The sequence below is a fragment of the Aricia agestis genome, chromosome Z (assembly GCF_905147365.1).
Source record: "Aricia agestis chromosome Z, ilAriAges1.1, whole genome shotgun sequence".
NCBI lineage: Eukaryota > Metazoa > Arthropoda > Insecta > Lepidoptera > Lycaenidae > Aricia > Aricia agestis.
In genome coordinates this window covers 17,301,151-17,326,563 of record NC_056428.1, presented here as the reverse complement: position 1 = coordinate 17,326,563, position 25,413 = coordinate 17,301,151, and the positions used below count along the sequence as shown (strand labels likewise).

Sequence of the window (25,413 nt, the reverse complement as noted above, 5' to 3'; positions counted from 1 at the left end):
GCCAATATTCATTTATCGCGCGAGAACCGCTGATTTTACCGGGATAAAAAGTATCCTGTGTCCTTTCCCAGGACTCAAAGTATCCCCATACTAATTTTCAGCAAAATCGGTTCAGCGGTTTGGGCGTGAACAGGTAACACACAGGCAAACAGACAGACACACTTTCCCATTTATAATATTATCATGGATTAATTTTTCCAATAATAGTTATTGTCAAAGTAGATTTTAACATTTTAATCTTAAGAGAAAGCGCGTTATTGCCGAAGCACGGTACTTTAACGGCATATTAAAGACAAACAATCTGCATGGCTGCGCCATGCCGATTGTATGTGCGCCGCAGACTCGATCACACAAAAAGTGTGCCGTCTGCGATCTCCCATAATATAATGACCTCTGTAATAATGTTGTAACAGTACATACTAGGTGTGGAGTGTTTTGGCGCTGTAATTGAAATATTTAGATACGGTATCTAATCGCAGTGTGTGCCGACATTAATAACGAATTACTCAGGATTACTCTACATATTCGTATGTACAAAGAGAATACCGCAGGCGGGGTTAGTTATTATACCAGTTATATTTAAGCTGCGAAATCTGAAAATAACGGTATAATTGTCATTAAAATTTATTAAAAAATAACGTCTCAAAGTATGGATTGTTGTACAAAGTATTTTATGCCACCGGTTTAGGAACTAGCCAAATAAAGACAAGAATATAAAGCGCCATATATTTGAAGGAATACAATTTACAATAAGGACTAAGTAAAACTTATGAACAAGACATGTACAATAAAGAAGCAGCTCGGCTAGCTAAAAATGTAAATCATAAAATTGCTAGGTAATAAGCACAGAAATAGACCAAGATAATATATCTATGGTAATAAGCGAACTTATGATATTAATAAGTTACAGCTGTAAAAACCTGATCTCTTCAGCTGAATGTTAAAATGTTTAACATTCAGCTGAAGAGCAATGCTAATGTTTTAGGACTACAAACCACAGAAAAACATCCATCTTTTTAAGCTAAGGTTAAATATAACTAACGCCACCAAAATATTTGTGCTGTCCGCAAACATGGCGCCCAACAAAACAATTATAAGGCGGTTGACCCCACAGGCCACAAAGCCGTGATATTTACAACAATTTCAATAAACCAACCCACACATGAAACTTTCAGGTTGTGTCGTCAAAATTAACAAAAATAAAAGCTTTTAATAACCACATGTTATATTTTTTACAGACTCGAAAAAAAAACTTTATTATATGCGCGTCCGTATTTCGTTTTCATTTCTGCACCAAATACAGCGACAGTAAAATTTGTTACTGATGTCACCACACATTTTAAACCCGAAATAAGTACGTACCTACATAAGGTGTAACAAAAATAAAATATAATAATAAATGATAATTAATGCTTTAGGGTGAGAATGTTTCAATTATATCGAGTTCACTGTTAAAGTAGCAGTACGGAAAGAGCATTTTTTTATGATAATTCTCTGGGTAATTGTCTGGAATTTTCCCATACAAAGCCTTCAGCGCTGCTACTTTCACAGGAAACTCTTTATAGGGTTATACACACCCTAAAGTACTATCACTTAGTATTGTTATATCCTGTAGCGCATAGCGGGAGCAATGACAGGTAGGAATTCGTAATCTTAACGTTAACATATTAGATGTTGCTATATTTTAATACTCTCTTCGGCTAACGTTACGAATACGTAGCTGCCCCGTTGCAGCTAAGCTCACGGGGGTACGGGGGGTGTGACGAGGCCATCCATCATCATTCCACTCATAACTTTCCACATAAAAATCCTTTACCACATGTCATCTAAATGGCGTTACATTTTTGTATGTTAACAATTTTTATTTTTGTTTACTTAATAACTAATATACTGTGGATGTGATATGGTGTAATATACAGTCGTAAGTCGTAACAGTAGTAATACGTTTGCACGGTCAGCAAGTTTGTTTACACTTGCTGACCGTGCAAACGCTGTTTTGTCATAATATACATTATTTCGGTTACAAAAATACTATGTTATGAATTATGATAAGCGCACAAAACTTCGTCAAAATCGGTCCAGCCGCTCCAGGCGTTTGTTGCTAAACTATTCCGGCATCAAACATCGTGACACGATAACTTTTAATATTATTAGATCTTAATTGAAGTCACAAAAAGTACGTAGCCCGTAGCATCGTAGACGCTCTACACATTTCGTAGCAGGTGCTACGCCTTTATAGATGCACATTTTTGTAGCATTTCTTGTTCGCGTTTGTTCATTTCATAAGAATTTAAACGAGACAATCTTACGTGTACCTAATCTATTATTTCTCGGCAAATATAGATATACTAATCAATTACATAATATAGATATATTATGTAATTGATTTTTAGGGGGAAAACGATCTACATAGCAAGCACCCATTTTTATTTATTTACATTTTTACTTAAAGTTTGAACACAGATCCCAGAAACTAATTTGCTATTATATTACAAATATTTATATGAGGCATAGATATAAAAAATGCACACACCATATAGTTCGTAGTGGACATAGCTTTTATCAATTTGATGTGAATAAAAATGAAAATCTTTTTTATTACCAAATAGGTTAAAAATTAACACTTTTAGAACGTCTACATGAGGGCTCCGGTTCGGGAACTAATGAATGTTTTGTGGAGCCAACGAAGCTGATGGGGCTGATGATGATGACAGGCTGTAAATCCCGACTCAGCGTTAGACTATGGAGGCCGCTGTCAGCTCCAGAACAATACCCGTCATGCGTCGCAGCCAGCTCCACTACTGTTATAAACTTCACAAAACTTTTTGTCTCTAATAATACACACGTCAAAACCTAATACAGACTTTCAACTAATTTAACCGAGCATAACACATAATATGAAAAATCAAATGCAGACATTTTCTCTACTGCTTAGATACGTAAAATTATTAAGTAAGCAGTAGATACTTAGTGTGTAAAGACAGAAAAATAATTACTGTGCTTGCGTCCCACTCTGGATCACTCAGAATCACTCTGGATGTAAATCATATAAAAATTAATTTGAGTACGACAACGACGTGTGTACTTTTTACATAGCAGCATTTGGCTAGTGTATTTGGCTTTGGCGGGCAATATCCTTGTTGCAGGCGGGCACATTGTTAAAATGCCAATACTACGCTACCGAGCGCTGCGGTCCATTTCTTTAAATTAATAAAATATCTATATTGAATCTAAACATACTATAGGTGTATAAACACACCAGGCCGAAGTTACGCGGCCGAAGTTCCGCATGATTACGTCAGTAATCATGCCGATCTTCGGCCGCGTTTTTTCGGTCTAGTGTGTTTAGACACTTATTTACATAAAATTATGTTTTATGATCACTCGACAGCCACTAGTATAGTGGTACCTGTTTTTGACCGACTTCATAAACTTTACTATATTCCTTTTGCATCCTTACTCCCTAATTACCAGGCATACATGAGCACGTAGGATGTTTATCGTGTCAATTACCGGTGACAAGCCGCTGAAGTTAATACGTGATGACGCGCTACGCAATACGTGGTGTTCCATATTCAAATCGTCATCATCATTATAGTTAGGGGACAGGGAATTTTATAATAATAGTCGTTATTTCTCATCTTAATACATGTTTAAGCTATTACATAATAACAGCATTCATGCTAATAAAAAAGCCCCCGATTCAAAAAGCACTCCGTACTAGATAACTCGCATTTCTCAATTTCGACAGCACAAAATACACATGGGAGAGGATAAGCTTCTTTAAGTGATATAGCGCTTGCGAAGCGGTTTGTCAGATTCTCTATAAAATTTTCGATCCTTTATTTTAGGAGAAACAGGCATGCAGGTACAAAATTACGTTAAACCAATTTTTGCATCTAGATTTTAAAGGATCGCTAGGATATATCTTTTGCTGTTGACAATACAATTTTCGCGCCACTTTTATGACTTGTCAAAGTGGTTTTTCATCAGTCCAGCGCAGCAGTCTTTACAGAATAAATCTGTATTTGCAGTTATCTGCTGGGTCTATATTTCTGTCGGGATGGAATTTACAGGGCTCGCTGTCGTCGAGACCGCGGCCATCGTTCGCGCTGTTTTGATTTGTAGCGGTCAAATTGTTAGATTTTGCAGTTGCCAATGGAATTTTAGATTGGTTGTGGTCGAACGAAGATTTATACGACTAAAATTGATTGTGTTATATTGCGTTTGAGATATTCTCAGCCAAAATACTGGATATAGGTCAGGACTAATTGTTTCATTGATGGAAGTAATAATCACTGTTATAGGCTACATCCCGTAATAGCCTATAACATAATTGTTGTAGCCTATTAGTATAGGCTATAGAAGAATTAGAACAGAAACAAAAAAGTTGTAGACCGGTTGTATCTCTGATTAATTAAATAATTAGACATCATAGATCTACGAATAATAAAACTATCAAATAACTCGTTTTAAACAGTCTGAGAGTTAAAATATCTTAGCTTGTCTTAAGTATCATCAACATTATGAATAAGTATATTAAGCCGGGCACAGTTTACGGGCGGGCTATTAATTGTCTGAGCTAGTCGGCTCGTAAATCCGAGATATAACTTTGTTATAACTATAGAAGAATTAGAACAGAAACAAAAAAGTTGTAGACCGGTTGTATCTCTGATTAATTAAATAATTAGACATCATAGATCTACGAATAATAAAACTATCAAATAACTCGTTTTAAACAGTCTGAGAGTTAAAATATCTTAGCTTGTCTTAAGTATCATCAACATTATGAATAAGTATATTAAGCCGGGCACAGTTTACGGGCGGGCTATTAATTGTCTGAGCTAGTCGGCTCGTAAATCCGAGATATAACTTTGTTATAACTAATTTATTACAGCAGTGCCGACTGTGTAAACTGAAGCTTTAGTACTGCCGCTGTAAAGCTATTGCAATTTGCATAGTATTTTTATCAACTTTCTGCCGCGCACTGTAAAACTCTGGAACAAACTGTCACCGGCAGTAATTCCGGACCTATACGACCTGCAAACCTTCAAGAAAAGAGAGTATTACCTCTTAAAAGGCCGGCAACGCACCTGCAGCTCTTCTGATGTTGCGAGTGTCCATGGGCGACGGTAGTTGCTTTCCATCAGGCGACACGTTTGCTCGTTTGCCCCCTTATTTAATAAAAAAAAGTTATAATTCGCATACATCTAGTTGCACACACAGAAACACCGTGCCGAAGTCTGACAACGCCACACCGCTCGGAGTGGGGGTGTTAGGTTTTTTCGTAACGGAATTTCTTGATTCAGTGGCCGCGCTCAAAGCCCGTGATAAAAGCTGTGCAATAGCTTAAAACTTATTTTTTTAACGTTGCAGGTACTTACAGGAGTGGAAGCCTCAAAAGAAGATCTTCCGATAAATATTCTCGGCGCATTATATAAATCCAGCGTTAGATCTGTTTGTTTCTAAGTAGTCATAGACCTTCTGTACATTTCCTCGTATATTTTTGTACCACAACATGACTTTTACAGCTTGAATGTGACGCGAAATAAAGTACAATAAATTGAATATCTATTTTTTCAATATCGCCGACCGCAATACAATATCTAGATAATGTAATAATTTTTTGAGTCCTGTACAATGGACCACACGACTTTATTAGATGACACATTAAAATAAATGAAAATATAATGATTTTCTTCTTTATATCGTATGACCATCTCTTAATAGGTCGGCAACGCACCTGCAACTCATCTGATATTGCGAGTGCCCATGGGCAACGACAGTGGCTTTCCATCAGGTGACCCGTTTGCTCGTTTGCCCCATAATTTAAAAAAAAACATAGGTTTCTATCAAGCGAACCATCTAATCTAGCTTTAATGAGTAAACAAACTATGCTAAACCTGTACTTAACCTTTCAGTAATGACTCAACGCACGTTTTTCATAAAATATAGCTGTATATGTAAATACGGATTTTTTCTTAATACACAGAATTGTTTTAAGTCCAATTGTTTCTGGGCATATTCAATGCCAACAGACAATCAAATCAATGTGCCTTTAATTTTATCAAGATTGTACTGTGTATGTGTCGCTCTTATAACCTATTTACAGCTCTCTCTACACAGAACTATAAAAAAAATGTTTTCTTCAAAATGGGTATCCACTACACATTTCGAACGTCGAAGCTATGGTGCCTACTGCCTACCACCGGTTGAGGAACTAGCTCGGCGAGAAGAACCAGCGTAAGAAAGTCGCTCTTTTACCAAAAACATGGAAAATTATTCTTAACATTACATAGGTCTATAGCCACTACGTGTGCATCTATTTATCTATCATCGCCGTATTCGCGGCCATTCGCGTTTACGGCGCTCTTTTGAACGCCATAAAGATATCGGCCGTAATAAAATTTGTGTACGGCGAACGCGGTATCGCTTTTCGTCGTTACTCCCATAGCAATAAGATCGAAATGTGTGTCACACGGTGGTACGAAGCGCGGCGCCGTCACTGACGAGTCTATTGAGCTGTTTTTATTATTCCGTACTTTTCGGGGGGAACCCCCCTCGAGGAAGCGGTGACCGAGGTTGTATTGTGATAACTTACATCTTTACATCAGCTGTTGAAGAGTGTGAAGGCCATGAAAGCTATTGCCAAAGCACAAAATCAAAGATTTTTTATGAGATCTAAAAATTTCGAAGTTATGATGTGATTAATGTAGACATCTTACAAACTCAACTTATTTGACAGATGAGTAATTATCCGAGGCACCTCAAAATGTGGTCACACGCTCTTTACTACTTCCCTATTAAACATACAGCCTTAGGACCAAACATACGTTATTCTTCATTTATTTGAGTATCTGATTTCATTAAAAAACATCTATAATTACCACTGATCTCTATTATACAAGTACACTGGATCTATGATACCCACTTTTTTTTGTGCCATTTGAAGCGGAATCAGCGCCCCCATTATTAGGACAGAGAACTAAATTTGACGTAACCATTGGTAACCATGTATTTATTTTAATTCTCTATGGCTTCATCGTTCGAATTGTTTTCGTGTTTTTAAAGTGTTTTAAAAGGTTTGACGCGATTGTAATATATAAATAAGTGGTGGTAGTTCATAGTTAAACTATGAAAGGGTGTATGTTATGTAAAACACGGTACAAAAAGGGATGTGGGGTTACATTTCACAAGTAAGTTATTTTAACAGCTCATTTCTACGATATTAAACTTTTATTGATAATATAGGCACTTAAAAATGTGGCACTAATCTTATTATACCGTATTCACCACATGTTAACGTTTGTTTTACCGATTTTTGATAAACAATAAAATTCAATAGTGCTGGAGTTCTCTGTCGATAAAACTTATCGATATCTATAATAATTGTATTGAAATCTCCGATAACCGATTTTTATTATCAAATACATATTATGCTCTTAAAATAATTGACAGGTTTCCGTCTGACGAAGAAAGGCTGGAATTATGGTTGAAAAAAATTGAAAAGCCTGGTTGGCGTCCAAAAATTGCTACTACCGCTTGCCGTTACTATTTGAAGTGTACAAACGTTCTCTGTGAAAATACAAGGCGCAAAACTACCATTCGATCGTGATTATGTTTGGAAAATATATTTCAGCGTCTACTCTTTCGTGACAGACTGTAACTGTGTAACGGTAACTTATAAAATATAATGTTAAAGTATCGCACATATATTTTTATTATTTATAAATACCTTACCTACTCCACCCCAATAAAAAATGTATTCAAACGTTCCATATTTATTTATGGATCGCATTATCCAATTAGTTAATTTCCCTCGCACTTCTGCAATCAGCGCCAAAATGGCGAAAATCAAATGAGATAAAGTAAATCGATAAAAATTGGCTTGCTAGATCCATAAATAAATAGGGAACTTTTATATTATTACTAGACTTTCCGCGCGGCTTCTCCTACGTAACTATCTAATTACACAGACTAATTGGTCCACAAAAAATAGCCTATATAATCCTTCACGTTATACATTCCCCCGCTTTTTCTACATTTTCCTCTATTTCTTAGCTCCTATTAGTCTCAGCGTGATAAAATAATATATAAAATGGGCTGTCTAACACTGAAATAATTGTCCAAATTGGACCAGCAGTTCCTGAGATTAGAGCGTTCAAACATGTTTTGAATGATAATAATTTATAATTATAACACTCATATCAAATTAAGGTTTAAGGTATATGATCGAGATTATTTCCTAGTACTTTGTTTGTTTATTTACCTATTACTTTAATCGTAATTCTAAAAAATGTAAAATTTTCGTAACTTTCGTGGCACTATTTTCGTGGCTTTTCACCCATAAAAGTTACCTACCGACCTGCAAAAGCTACGTAGGCTGTTTAGTACACCGTTTTCCTATATGAATTGGCTATATTATTGTATTTTCAGCTATGATTTTGGCACCCTGAAATAATTTTTCACTCTACAAGCTTTATTTTAGAAAAACAAAACATACGTGGCTTTACATCAATCTACCTTTTCATCTTTTCACCAAATATATCGGGTCTGCTTCTAATCTAGTGGATTTACCTAAATATCAGTATTTTACATGAACAACTGACATTACATCCTCAATCCAAATGCAATGCGATACGATTTACATGCCTTAAAGATCGTATTTATTAGCACCTTAAAAGTATTTGCATTTATTTAAAGATAACTCGAAAATAAAAAATCCCACGAAAGTGACGGAGAATCATTTTTGAAGAATCACTCAGATGCTCCATACTTTGTCAAGTATCAGGAAGTGGTGAAACAGGCTCTAGGCGTTCTTGATGCAATCCCAAGTTGAAAGATGAGATCCCACACAAGCCGATCTCAATGAAAATTTTTGCACGTATAAATAGCTAGAGTCTAGGGATATATAAACTGCTTATGTCTTCCTTTAATATTTAAGAAGTATTATTGTTTAAGAAGTATTAGCATATATATAGCAAGCATGAGTTAGTAAACGCATTGGTCCAAACAATCAGCAATTCGCTAGGAAAGGAAGTTATATTTGGAATTATATATCTGCACTGTAGAAGCACGTGTACGCGTAGACGTATTATAAGTGTGGACGTTGCACAACGATTATATTCACAGAAATAAATCAAGATAGAACGGCTAAGCGGGTGGAGTACGGGTGTTTTAATCTTGCACAAGTGAGCAAGATTTGTTGAACGTTCATTTAGTCAGCGCGCACGTCTCGACTTGATTACACCGGAGCGGTCGTGCAAAAATGCCTCATTATGCAGTGTCTAATTGTAAAAACAAAAGTACGAAAATGAATCGGTCAAAATGAGGTATTTCTTTCCACGGGTAAGTAATTTGTTCTAACTAAATGCAAAGCAAAAATTGACACGAACGATTCCTTAGCAATGCACGCGCGTCGCGGTTTTATCTTGATTTATTTCTGTGATTATAGTATACCATTCACCTTAAGCTCAATTCATACAATTACATACGAGCGCATCGAGATGAAATTCTTTAACTATTCATTGTAGCATTTTCACTTTTTTATCAGATTACAGAAAAGCAGCCTAGTTTCGAAGGAACTGACCTCAGCACTAACGCCGAAACCACGAGGCAAGTCACAAAACTTTGCATCATTTGCATTTTCTACCTAATCTCGGATCGCGAACCTTAGATACTGATTCGATTTTTAGGGTTCCGTATCCAAACGGGACTCTATTACTAAGACTTCAACTTCTGTCTGTCCGTCTGTCTATCTCCAGGCTGTATCTCAAGAACGGCTATAGCTAGACTTCTGAAATTTTCACAGAATGTGTATGTGCAGCTGCTGTAACAACAAATACTAAAAATAAAATAAAATAAATATTTAAGGAGGGCTCCCATACAACAAACGTGATTTTTTTGCTATTTTTTGCTCGATATCAATAATGGCTTTAGCTAGGGCACATGACATTTTTACAAAATCCTTAATTATATTTGTTCTTTAATAATAATTGATGATAAAATTAAAATAAAATAAATATTTAAGTAAATATTTTTCCCATACAAAAATCAAATTTTATGGGCTATTTTTGCTCTATCACGGTAGGAAACCCTTCGTGCGCGAGTCCGACTCGTACTTAGCCGATTTTTATGAGTTACTTTTCAAAAGATTTGTTGTAGCAGGCCTGGTAGCAAAAACAGTAATTTCTATAATTTATATAATCAGTTCTAGCTTGTTATAAAAACAGTTAAAATTATTGTTAATAATAATCATAAAATGTGTATAATAATGAGGCTGGCAGATGTCGATTTTGTTGTACCATCGAGGAAATTGATTCCTAAGCAGTTGACAGACCAACGTCATTTGGTCGGATCATGTCAATTTAATGTTAATTGTGATCTGTCGGCTGGGTTTGACGTAACGCTACCAAACTACGTCGGTCCCCCATCTGCCTAGGAATCAATTTCTCTGATAGTACATAATTGCAAAATACTGCTTCGCTACGCACAACTACGCAAGTTTGAACTGACCCTTAGAATCAATGTAAAGGTTACGCGTTAGACGAAAGTCGGTACATCCATGTGGTGCTATTGACCTTCAGACGAGCTGGCACCGCGCCAGGTGAAAAACACCATGAGCCAGGACCACGATACCCCTCCCAAACTTGAACCCTTCCCCCATTGTCTTAAGGTCGACTATAGTTTGGAATAATGACCTTTCAACTGCCACCAGAAATGGAACTCTATCTTTCTAGCTATAAAGTAGAAAATCATGTAGACGAAAGTCAACGAAATCGATATCCTTAGTAAACACTCGTGTTTGTTAGACCTGATCCAGAGTTAATTTTTATTCGAAGGATTTGTAGCGAGGTCGTAATATTATGTAAGTTTGAGTACGTTACGCGTTTCGCTTACATAATATTAGGCAAAGTTGTATCTATGATACGTTCTGATATAGGCAATATTTGTCTTCAAATAGACAGGACTGAATAAATGGACAACATAACGCTGTTTTAGTTTTTTTTTCTGCCACGTATTTTATTGAAAGGATGTATCCAATATTCATAACTACAATACTTTTGGCTACTTAACGATAAGACAAATCGTTAGCAAAGTAGAATTAGGTTATTTTTCACATCGATTCGAATAGATAAAAGTACGCCATGGTGAGAATTTCATGGAACCATTTTTGGACTTACCTACTCTTCCATAGTACGAGTATGGTACTCGTATTTCGTTGATATTGACGGTGTTACGTAGGTATATTTTTAGACAACAGACAGTTTCATTATGATTAGCCGAACAGAATTACAGTCCATACCCTAAGGATGTAATAATATTGCTTGAAGTCACATGCAAAAGGTAAACTAGGAAGTACAAAGTTTAATTAATACTGCTTGAACAAAGTCACATGCTAAAGGTAAACTCGAACTAGGTTCATGCTACAATCGAGTTATTACCCGTATCCCAGGGGAATTATGGTTTGCCTGGCAAAACCCGAAAACACCTTTCGGGTTTTCCACAGTGTATGACAGGATTTTCATGGCGCGCGAAATTATTGAGAACGAAACTTTTTTTTTTACTAGACATGTCCTGCGACGTTCTTTTAGTCTCTGTTCGTTCTGTTTCACAAAGAAAGTGCTGGCTTTTTTTGTTAAAAAGCGAAAATGCACTAAGCGGGGGCGGGCAGCAAGGGGTTTGTCGGACTTCCATCTTATTTTATATATTAACTAGCTATTTGACTGTATTCGATGAAAATGACATTTTCTAAAAATGATTCCTAACTAGATCGATATATATATATATATATATATATATATATATATATATATATATATATATATATATATATATATATATATATATATATATATATATATATATATATATATATATCCCTTTTGACAAAAATGGGGAAACGTAGGTGAATGAAATTTTGCACAGTTATAGTTTATATGCTGAAGGAGTGCATCGAGCTAATATTATTTTGAAATTATGCTTTTATTATACATTAAATTTAACAAATAAAACATTACACACACTACAACACACACACTAGGAAAAATGACAAATTATTGAGTGACAAGCCTATACATACGAATTATACTCTTTTATTTATGGTTGAAGTCTGTTGACGACAAGGTAACAAATTGAAAATGGATTATAGTTCTTTTTTTTTTTTTTTATTGAATCTTAGATACTATTAGACAATATCAGCTGAGTCTCAGTGACAAGAGTTGAAAAAAATATGATAAAGTCAATATTTTTGGTAGTAGTCCAATGTCGTTGAAACTAAGGTCGAATTTCGACCATTGGGCGATCTCTAGTTTTACAAATTTCATGTTCCTACATAATTACATATTAGCAAAATATGTAATTATGTAGGAACATAAAAAGAAACTTGTACCTCCATATAAACTATTCCGAAATCTTCCACCCATAAAGTCTACATTCGTAAACACACGATTCTTAGAAAACGAACCAAAAATATTTGCTTAGCGAATACATTATGTGAATAGCCACGTTTGAATATGGCTACATTAATTACCTATATGGGTCTGCTATTTTCATAGGTAATATATAGGAGTTTGTGCTAAATTTAGATTATAACTTACTTAAGACAACGTTTCGGCTCATCGTAGCGTGAAAATGTAATTTCACTTACCTGAAACAAAATAATGCTATTAATACCTGAGCAAAACAAACCACAAACTTAGTCAAATATTATGTGTATCCAAATGTAACCGTTCTTTTATATAAAAATTTTTTTAGTGTTGATCTACACGTTTGAAAACATTTGAAATTTGATTACCTAATAATATAAACTGCAAAATATTAAGTTTACTTGTATTACTAGTATTAGAAATGAAAAAGTGTGTATGAGTGTATATATTACGCGACTTCGATGAACTTAGTGTGTATACTTTGAATCCTGGAATAGGACAGGATATTTTTTTATTACAAAATAATGATATTAAATAAGTGACAAATATTTTAGTATAATTTTTTCTTTAATAAGTTCTTAGTTATATATATTCTTTTATATCGGCATCAAAACTTTTCACTTTTTCCTTTGTCCGAGTTCAGAAAGCCACAAAACAGGAAACAATAGCTTTGTTTCATACAATACAGTACTATTACCGTACCAACGTAATTTATGCGCTGCTTTATTTATACTATTGTTTGTCTGTTTCGTTGCTATGCCTAAACCTTAGATCTCTATGAAACACACTGAAAACTAAAGAGTTGTGAGTACTAGAAGCTCGCGAACTTAGTTCGCGAAGGAACTGTTTGCGGGATAAAACTATCTTTTGTTTTTGCCAGAATCAAAATATTATTAAATCTATACAAGGTGACAGTCAGTCACCTTTGAATTTTATATATATATATATATATATATATATATATATATATATATATATATATATATATATATATAATTCAAAGGTGACTGACTGTCATGGTGATCTATCAACGCACAGCCCAAACCACTGGACGGATCGGGCTGAAATTTGGCATGCAAGTAGATGTTATGACGTAGGCATCCGCTAAGAAAGGATTTGGATCAATTCTACCCCCAAGGGGTTAAAATAGGGGATGAAAGTTTGTATATAATAATACTTCTTAACGCGAGCGAAGCCGCAGGCAAAAGCTCGTTCCATATAAATATGTTCAGCGGATCTTATAAAGTTTCGCCAAAATGTGTTTGTCGCGCGGGAACCGTGCGTTTTCCGAAGGTAAAAAATATCTTGTAAGTGTTATGCTAAGCACTCACATACAGTTTTGCTCGATCCAGCAATAACGTCGAGCAAAACCAGCGGCTCGGGATTTCATCCACACATTCAGCATTGCTCGATAGTTTTATTTATTCTAAATCTATAATATTTAATTCCATCGAACCGGCTCGATGCGAGCCTTCGAGCTGTGAGTTTTGCGGTCCACACAGTAATTATTACTCGATTTGGAGTAAAACTATCGAGCAAAACCGCATGTGAGTACTTAGCATAACACATAGAAAGCCGGGACTCTAAGTATCTTTACACCACTGCCCCACCTGCACCCAGGTTCTGGGCCAGCGGGGGGCAAATTACCCAGGGTCTGGTGCCGGGGGGGCAAATCACCCAGGTTCTGGGCCAGGGGGGGGGGGGCAAATCAGATTTTTCATAAGCTAGGTGTTTATAAAGAATAAAAAAATTATAATTTTTAGTTGTAAAAATACTGTATTGCAAACAAATGGCAAAAATTCGTTCTTAATTTTTATAGATAAAAGTACTAGATAATATACTTAGTAGGAACGTCAACATGATCCAGGGGGGGGCAGCTGCCCCCCCTGCCCCCCCCCCCCCCCCCCTCGGTACGCCCATGCACCACTGTCCTATTATAAAAGGTAACTGACAGACAAATTAAACACACGTTCGCATTTACAATATTAGTACCTATATAAGTTATAACACAAGTTTGTTTACTATGTTCATATTACAAAGGTAGCAGTGTTATTATATTCAAAACGAGATGAGTGAATTCTATTTTGCCCGTCTTCTATTCATAGCCTAATGGATTAGTACTAGGTACATTTATTTACATATTGCTACATCTATATTTATATGTTTTGGCGCCGGGAATCCATATTAATATTATAAATGCGAAAGTGTGTCTGTCTGTCTATATGTATGTCCGTCTGTCTGTCTGTCTGTCTGTCTGTTACCTCTTCACGCTCAAACCGCTGAACCGATTTTGATGAAATTTGGCAAGGAGATACTTTGAGGACCGGGAAAGGACATAGGATACTTTTTATCCCGGAAAAATGTACGGTTCCGCCGCGATAAACGAATTTTGGCGCAACAGAGTTGCAGGCGTCATCTAGTCCATACTGATATTATAATGTGCAAGTGTATCTGTCTGTTACCTCTTCCTGCTCAAACCGCCACACTAAATTTGCTGAAATTTGGTAAAAAGATACTCAGAGTCCCGGGAAAGGACATAAGATACTTTGTATCCCGGAAAATTTTACGGTTCCCCTGCGATATACGAATTTTTGCGCAACGGATTTACAATTAAATTTAAATTTGATAAAGGAGATTAAAACGCTATAGACAGAGTATAGACATTCTTGGACCATTCGATCCACCACAACACCTCCTGTTTTGTCATCGTGAGGTCCCCGTATAAAAGGAAAATCGATCCAGTCGGACTTATCTGAAAAGATTTTTGTGTGTGCCTGCACGGGTCCGGTCTGGTTAGACCGCAATATATTTATTAGAACGAATTGAATATTTTTATAATATAAGCCCCACCTACCTATCTAAGAAAACAGCAAACGAGTTAAATCCGATGAGATTGACTGGTTTCATTTAAAGTTTCTTTCATAAACGCGTTATAAAATGGCAATATTTTAACAACATTATTAATGCGGCTGTCGTTAGTCACTCTAACGCTTATAATCGCCATATCGGCATTTCTCATCACCCGTTTTTATAATCTATTCCTCATAAACATGAGATTTATCTACTGGCCTACATAATAAACTACATAAAATAAGGTTTCGTCCTTGATAAAAACGATGATACATGAATAAAAATGTCCCACAAAGTTTTTATTTCTTTACCCATGGTTTATACTTGTTTTACATGTTAGTATCTACGTCACGCTGTTTTATAATGTAGTATGTACTTTTTACGACTATCGTAAATTCCATTTTTTTTGGGTTTTTGGACGTTCTTATCTTTTTTAATAATAAAATTATGAAAAAAAGAAAACATAGGGACATGCATGAATAGTGGCCATAGATATTCAGGAAAAAAATCATAACTCTACCGGCATTATCCAGGGAGGAATCAGGGGACAACGTTTGTATGGAAATACGGCGGTGTGGACTCCCCTTAAATGTTAATGAAAGCGCTATTTAAACGAATCGTTACATACGCTTGTGATCTCGCGGTTTAGCGGCAAAACCGCGCGTTCGCTCCAGCAAATATAAATCCAGCCATATGTATGAGTGTGAAAATATGTCAAAGGCAGCAATGGCAATAGACAATAAAAATAAATGGATGATAGATGATGAGTGATGACCTACAATATTCTGAAAGTCCAGTTTTAGCCCACTTCAGGCCCACATGTGGGATTAACACCTCTCGAAGCAGAAACGCAGATACGAGCCGCGATCTATTACTACCACATCAATCTGCCACATACATAAATCTATCAAATATCAATATACTGTAGATAGCTAGGGCTGCCAAAATTTCATATATAGATATCTGGATTTTACTGGTGCTCTATATGCAAATAAATAGGTATTCAACATTTTTTCAACGAGCACAAACATAACAATTTAATTTTAAAAATCTGTATAGTGATTTTGATGTGTATATTATATAATTTTTAACACATAGTATCTTTCCATAAATTTTTAAAAAGGCGTCGATACATAAGCCGATATAATGTATTTAAACATGTTATATTTATATAAAATAAAAGTTTTCTTATTCTGAATTAAGGCTAACAATAATACCTATATTGTAAGGGGTTCGCGTCGTCACACCTTGACTGACTAATGACTAATGAGTGATGATAACACGTCTCTTCACACGTCAATAGGCGTGATAGTTTTTCCGTAAAGTGTACAACAAAATGTTCAGGTAGTGGCATATACTAGGGTTCGCTAGTCGCTTCGGTCACCCGGATATATATATCTAAACAAAATAATGCACTGACAATTCATTAACCGGTTCCACTTACACCACCCTCCACCATTTCAAGATGAAGTGGCAGCCCTGAAACGCGGAGCATCACACAACTAATCCTCGCTAACGTAGTATTAGTTCCGAACTGTACGAGCTCACACTCATACATAATACACGACCGGAATAACTACACTTATTACATGTACATATTACAAAAACACATTTTTTGGCTTATTTTTGCTTTATAACAATACGGAACCCTTCGTGCGCGAGTCCCACTCGCACTTGGCCGATTATTTAATATTTTGATGCGCAAAATATGAAATATGTCTATTGTTCGCCTAAGATCCCACCATAGAAGGACCTTCACCGAGCTGGTTAATGGATGAAAAGTTTTTTTATATTATATAATTACGTATGTCAATAAATTCATTGCAAGTGGGTGGCCCAAAAAAATTTCAGTCCAGTTTTTTCTGGTTTGGTTAATAGACAAATTCCATACCAGTTGAAAGTATGAAGCCCGTAGAATATGCATTAAGCATTAACCAGACCGGTACTAGTATCGATTCACCTGCCTAGTGCCTACCCAAGAGTTGTGACAGGTAACAATAGACAACCTAACGTTTTCATATTCTACGGGCTCCATACTTTCGACTGGCATAAAATTTGTCTATTAACCAAACCAACGAAATGTTTAAAAAAATTATTTAAAAAAAATCTTATTTTTTTTATTCTGGACTGAAATTTTTTAGGCAACCCACAGGCAATAAATTTGTTGACATTCGTAATTGAATATAAAATACTTTTCATCGACGACCTCTACGGCTCAATGGTTGTGTTGTTCGAATCCTGCCGACGGAACAAAAAGTTTTCATTGTTCCCAGGTCTGGATGTGTATCTTAAATATATGTATAGTATACAAGTATTAAACCTGCATAACACAAGTCCTTCAGGTACTTAGCACGGGGCCAGACTGACGTGGTGTGAAGCGTCCATAGATATTAAATTATATTATATTATTATTATCCATTACTTACACAAAGGCCATAAATATTGGAAACTGTCCATACAACATTTCTAAGTTGGCGTATACCAGGTTTTATACTCGTAGGCATCTCACGAGGACTAGAAAGAATGGACCAGATGTAGCTACCTACAGTTGAAAAAAGTAGCCCTGGACCGGAAGAAGATCAACCTGCTGACCGCCGAACTTCGATATGAAGAGGGCACTAGATGATGATGATGACAAGGACAAGGAAGTCGATAGTCCAAGGTTATGGAGAGAGTGGTCGTGACATTGGCGCTGGCGGCGCGCCAACTCGGCTCTCCCTCGGGATACGGGACAAAATAGGTTATTTGTTAGCTCATAGCCGAAATAGCGTAACAGACATGACAAACAAATATACGTAATACGTTTGTCTGTCACAGCCATACTTAAAGTATGCTTGGTAGTTTTCGATAGATGAGAGGACACGAGGACGTAAAATAGGTTATTGTGTGAACTAATCGCCGAAATAGCGTAACAGACGGAACTAAGTAAGACGATTGTCCAAAATGGTAGGCATTTATGGGAATTTTTCAATTAATGGGAAGACCTCGGGAGCATAAAACAGGTTATTATGTTAGCGTAGACTAACGTAGCACGTTTGTGTATGAATCGATAGACATTTAGGACCAGGTTTCAGAAAGATACTAAACACATGTTTTTTCTGAAAATAATATTATTATCGTTTAATTCCTGCGTAAGTAACTGAACAGTTCATTAAATGAGCTGAAACAGAGACAAGAGAGGTGAAAGATCAATTTATCGTTTAGGATTCTTCGTCTCCAGGCCATCAAAACTTTTGGTACACTGACAAGAACCAGAATTTAGCAGTAATTGAAGTCAATCATGCGTATTTGCAAACTGAATAAAATCTATATATTAATACGTGAGCCAAAAACTTTGTATCCCTTTTGACGAAAAATGGGGAAACGTAGGTGAATGAAATTTTGCGCAGTTATAGTTTATTTGGTGAAGGAGTGCATCGAGCTAATATTATTTTGAAATAATGCTTTTATCATACATTTTTTTAACAAATAAAACATTACACACACTATAACACACACACTAGGAAAAATGACAGATTTTTGAGTGACAAGCCTATACGTACGAATTATACTCTATTGTATAGGTAGTAGTCCTAATGTCGTTGAAACTAAGGTCGAATTTCGACCATTGGGCGATCTCTAGTATTTATAAATACATGAGGAAAATCGGATCAGCAAAACATCTTTTATACGAGTCCTTCTTTCGATTACAGTTTTCATACGTGGGCCATATTTTAGCGAACACCTGAGCCCGAATCGAAGCCTACAACATAACAAGTTGAATAAATCAAAGCGAACAATATAATCCGAGCTGGCAGTTTATAATTGACTAGCATTAACAGAGATTATGTTAAAGGTCTTCAACTTCAAGACGTTACACAATAATTGATTTTGTTATAAACTCCCAGTAAAGTATTGGAAGCAAATACGAGTAAGGACAATCAATTTCAATGTATACGCAATTTGTTGTACAAATCCATATAAAAGATTTACTGCGCTAAATGCGTATGTATGTTACATTTGTACGCAAAAATTCTATTCAAAGATTTAAAAATTACAAATATACTTAAGTTGAAAGGAAATAGGATGATAAATAAATAACATTCACCGCGGCGAACGAAGTTGCGGACAAAATAGTTGAATATTGTGTAGGAAACTAGCATTTTCTAAATTGGATCTAAATTGGATTACGAAAAGACATCAACAAAAAGCTACACAGCATCCACAATTCATTTATCGTAATAACATTCAATCTTACTTTGTGCGTGCAAAGTAACAAAAACGTTAAACAAACTTATCTAGCCCAACGCGCGTTACGAAAACTTTTTATTATTCTCGTAATGAAAAGTAAAACAACATAATATGTAAACAATGAACCCGGCCACTTAAAAGTTCACTGCGTTCGCTTCGACAGAGATGAGACAACAAAAGCCCGACACGTAACCAGTACATATTTTATTTCAACTTAAAACCAATGCTTTACATCTTCGCGAAAAGAAAAGAGATATAGACTATAGTGTGATAAGTAAGCGATTATACTCTTTGGGAATTGTTGATTACTTGTATCTGTAACTGTGTAGAGATCGATAAGACAGTTAAAAGTTAAGTACTAAAATTCTTTATTTTATCTTAAAATGTTTTTGCCATTTAGGTAAACACATTACCTGTGTACCACATTACTTGTATATGAATTATGTGGCAAGTAAGGTTTACATGCAAAGTAAAGAAAAATCTTACCCGAATCCGGCAAGAAGTGGAAAATTGTTATCAGACGAAAACTCAGAAGGCACTTGGCCTTCTGAGTTTTCATGAGTCGGACTCGCGCACGAAGGGTTCCGTACCGATATAGAGCGAAAGTAGAAAAAAAAATGGTGTTTTTTTGTATGGGAGCCGGAGCCGACGGACGGACGGACGAACGGACGGATGGACAGACAGACATCGAAGTCTCCGTCATCATAAAGTGAAGAACACCACATGTTGACAATTAATGTACCATTACTAGCATTTGTCTGAAAATATTGCGGCGTGTAGTATTTAAGACCGCGCCGATAACAAACAATAATCAAAATATAAAGACGCTAGATGTTGGAATATGGCTATAATTGCAATAACATTACTAGGATTTGTCTGAAAATATTCCTGGGTTCAAATTTCAATATTTAAGTCAGTGACCTCCAAACATCGTCCATGTCGTAATGAGCGGCTGAATTAACGTGTCTAGATAATGATAATGACTGGATTGAGGCGCGGAAGTGGCTTAAGGTCAATTTAGGTCGATGGAAAGAAAATGAATTCACCGGAAAAACAAGTAGAGCTTTGCCTTTTTTTACGTTGAAAAGAAAAGCGTTCAATTATCTTGCGGGGTGGTCCTACGCGCGGGTATACGTAAGTCACTGCTGTGCTCAAGAAATGGTAGTTAACGCCCCAAAGTACTACGCCCTATGCGGCCCGCGGAGTATGTACTGCCACTCCGACAACTTAACTTTTGCATAGGAACCAAAACGCATATATATTCCATCGCTTTAGCCTATGACGAGTGACTACTAGTCGGTGTCACTGCCTAAAATAGAAATATAACCTATATAACCTTTTGTGAAAAGTGTTGTGAAGTTTCTAAAAGGGGTGGCGGTAGGCAATATTCGCAGCATCTCTTTTCAAGCAAAATTTCTGACAACTTGAATTTGATCCAAACATCTTTACCTTCCCATTAAAAGATGTAACGCCACCTACATTTTAATATTAACGAACATCACTCCCCGAAACTCCGTCCAATGAATATTTTATCCGCGCCATTAGCGATCGGAAATCACCCGGACTGCACGAAAAAAACGACTCCAACTCTTTGAGCCGGGTGATTAAAACGTACGGGGGATGCAATTTAAGCCGTGTTTGAGCGCTGACGTAGGTAGAAGTTTATTTGCTATATAGGGTTATAAGATTATTTCAAGTATGGTTTTAAAACGTATTAAATACCTACCTACTAGTACTCTTAAAATGTGTTATCGACGTTTTTTTTCAGGCCTTTCGTGTCGATCCAACTATGACGACTCGTTATGTACATTCCCGCCTTCAATGAGTCCGATCAGGTCGGTTTGCCATCAGTCCGACCAGAGCAATCGGCCTCCCCGAAATGGGAGCCTTTAGGGTGATGATAACATTATTATTGGATTGTTTGATATGTTTGGAATTCTAATGTTATTTAGTACATAGCAAGTAACAAAGTAACATAAGGCTTAAATGTCATGTTGGTATACAACTTCCCGAAGGCGGATTCGGACGAAAGTTCAATTCGAGCATCAATTTGGATAATCGATTGACACAAAGGATATCCCAACTACTATAAAGTTAAATTAAGTCTAAGATATCCCCGGGGACGATAAAGTTCGTTATCTATCCCCGGACCGACACTAACGGCCAAGTGTGAGTCGTTAATGGAAATAACTGCGACTTCCGATTCCGATAGCTAAATTCCACTCTCCATAAACACTGACTTAGCGAAAAGTTAATAGACGCCTAAAGCGTTGTAATTTTGACAGACATTATCTTGATACTTTGCTAGAAATTGAATACGCGACGCGAAATACGCATTTGTCGTTTTGTTAAGAGACTTAGGGCTTGTTTCACCACTTTCTGATAAAGTGCCTAATAGGCTATTCACAGCTTTTTTCACAGATTCTCCATACTTGATCTGTCAAGGCAAGAAACAGGCCCTTATGTTTGTAAATAAAAACCCGACTTCGACTTAATAACGATACCTGTTAGCTTAACATTTTTAATAAGCCATTCATGCTGCAGTGCGTGCCAAAACTGCCAAACGATACACATATACATACTCTCCAAAAAACTTAACCCTTCTTCTGGCACAGTCGGGTTAAAAAGCTATTCAGATGCTATAATAATTGAAAACCTCAGCAAATAAAGTCCTTTGAGTGTTACACCCATATTATGCTGCAGAGTGTGTACCTGCACATTGCAATGCAAATCCAACATGTCCTGGGATCAATATGCGGTGATGGTAAACCAGTCAGTAGTGTTATCAATATGAGCTCTGATTGGACATCTCATTGATGGAATTAAAACCTTCAGCAGTTGATCCCAATTCCGCGATCCACGAGGCTGCCGATCCGCCGGCGGTTAATATGAACTATAGCAAGCGATTACATTTCATAGCAATGATTATAACAGAATAACACTATGACAATTTGATGATAGTGCATCATGTTGGGTTTTGAATTGATAGCATCATTTATTTAAGCTTACATAAAGCATCAAGATATAAAAATGAGGGTAAAAACTAAGAAAAATATTGTTTTTTAAAAAAGTTTTCAATATCGGTGTTGATTTTTTTAACTTTTTTGAGAGAGCTGTTATATATATAAATACTACTAGCTTTGCTCGGTTTTCGATGAAAATGACATTTTCTAAAAATGATTCCTAGCTAGATCGATTTATCGACCTCACATAATTCCAATTTAAATTGCAAAACCAGAAAAACTTCATTTATTTAAAACGTTTCAATTTAACATTTAGATCCAACGGTGCAGCGGTGCTCGCCTGTAAATTAGTTTTACCACAATATTTGTGAGCGTTTACAGTTAGATCTCTTGACCTAGTAGCGACTAGGCCGTTACGTCTTTGGACCGTAATTCAAGGCTCCACTTCAAAAACCTTTTTGTTTTCGTTCGCTTTGTAAATTTTTAAACCTTCCTAACATTAATTAACTACCTCTACAAAATCTGCAAACTCGACATCAAAATCTGCAAATGATATTCACAATCTCTTTCCATTATTGGAACCTCTGTTTCAACATGTCCATTAGAGTAATATTTAAAACAATAATTGAATTCATAACAAAAAGGTTTTCCCGCCAACCACTTACTGTTAATAGGTACACGAATACACAATACAAAACTATAACGAACAAACTTTACAATAACATAAAGCCGTCCAATTGGATTACCCACACGTTGGGGGTAGTTGTAAATTCGGACGCGGCGCTTGTAAATAACCGTGTAGGTATTATACCGCGACGGCATTTCCAGTTGATTCAATTACGTCAGACGAATTCGTATTCGTATTCATACCATCATATTATATGAGAGCATAAAAATGAATATTTTATAAGGCATGCAACATACCGGAAAACTGTCGTCAATCGTCAATCAAATGTATAGATGTTTAGGTTGAACCACAATGGAACTAGAAAAACCGACCAAGTGCGAGCGAGTGCGAGACCAAGAGAAAAAAGTACTTAAATCGGTTAAGTTTTGGAGAAGGAATCAGCGGACAACGAATCGAAGATTTACTGTTCTTTTATTAGAACTTTTGTCTTGTTGTCTCTATCGCGCTCTGCGGTAGGAGACTTGAGATTGGTGAGACAGCAATACATTTTCAAATAAGTACCTATTTTCAATTTCTCTCGCCCTTGGTGTATCCTCTTAAGGAATTTGCCCATATAACCTTAAAGTATTATCGCTTAGTTCTGTTACACTCTGTAGATCGTGTGCATAAAACATGCTCAAAAGATTTTCCAAACGTTATAAAGTAGGCGTAGTACACAGTAACTATACAAAGTACTGAAACCTAAAGGACAAAGGTATTTGCTCCACGCCATACGCCGAATACTCCGGCACAGGTGTCGCTTTGACAAACGAGACTCAAAGCAAAATGCAGCTATTCAGAACATTATGTAACATATTAAAACTTGGATTCCAAATCCAATGGAACAATATTTTACGTAAGAAATAATATTCCTTTTACATTTAAATTGAATCGGATGATGGATATGCCGTCAAAGCAATCCTGTGCCCGAATAGAAATTCTGTATGAAATCCGACACTGTATATCAGGGGTTCCCAAACTGTGCGCCGCGGCGCCCTGGTGCGCCGTGGAAAGGCAAGAGGGGCGCCGTGAGTTGATCCTCCAATCTCCATCATTATCCGTAACCACAATATTATAAAATAAAATTATAATATTAATTAGACAAAGCAGTCAGATGATTAAGTATTTGTTTTTTATTATATACCTGCTTAACCTAACTAAGTATAATAATAATTAGGGTTAAAGGTGTTTATTTATGTATATTTTTGTAATAGCTAGGTAAATAAGGGCGCCGTAAATAACGTACTTATATTACTTAAAAAATTATATTATTACTTAAAATAGACTTAAATTTATTTCTTAACTAGCGACCCGCCCCGGCGTCGCACGGGTATAAAACACCACTGAAAAAAATATTAAAATCTATAGCCTACGATCCTTCACGTGGTCTACTTCGTGACTCAGGTGCCAAATAACATAAAAATTGCTCCAGTAGTTCGCGAGATAAGCCCTTTCAAATAATTTCCCCCGTTTTCCCACATTCTCCTATTAATCTTAGCGTGATAAAATATAGCCTATAGCCTTGCTCAATAAATGGGCTATCTTACACTGAAAGAATTTTTTAAATCGGACCAGTAGTTCCTGAGAATAGCGCGTTCAAGTTTGCCCTTTTAAATAATTTTTCCCGTTTTTTCCACATTTTCCTCTATTACTATTTACTTCGCTTCTATTAGTCTTAGCGTGATAAAATATAGCCTATAGCCTTCCTCGATAAATGGGCTATCTCACACTGAAAGAATCATCAAAATCCGTTGCGTAGTTTTAAAGATTAAAGGGAACAAAGGGACATGAGGGGAAAAAAGCGACTTTGTTTTATAATATGTATAGATATATTAAAGTCTATTTTAAGTTTTTTGAATTTGATACTAGCATCAAGAGTAGCATTACTGCTTTCCTTTATTTTCATTTTTATCACCTGTCACGACAAGTTGCGTTCCACAAGCAGCAGCAGCGAAAAGAGATGTTTCGAACACAGCTTTGTGACGCAAAGAATATCCTAACGAAAACAAAAGTTACGTTAATAGCTCTCGTACGCCCACGTTTAACGGGCACTATCCGCAAACTCCGTACGCTACAATTAAATGTAGAGTCTAGAGAAAATATTAATATTCTACTCGCGTTAACGCATGCAACATGCACTAAAACTATCTGAATAGCGTTAATTACTGCAGATTCTCAAACACATTACGCGAGCAATGAAAAGAATTTCACAGATTAAAAATAAACAAAACTTTCCCCTTCGCACGGAAACCTTCGGGCTTCGGGCGCGAGGCCT

General features: G+C 36.2%; 1 protein-coding gene across 1 annotated transcript in view; it reads right to left on the bottom strand.

Annotated features, from left to right (window-relative positions):
* Nucleotides 1-25,413, bottom strand: part of LOC121739160 (serine/threonine-protein kinase SMG1) — a 152,950-nt gene that overhangs the window by 91,403 nt on the left and 36,134 nt on the right. The window lies entirely within an intron of this gene.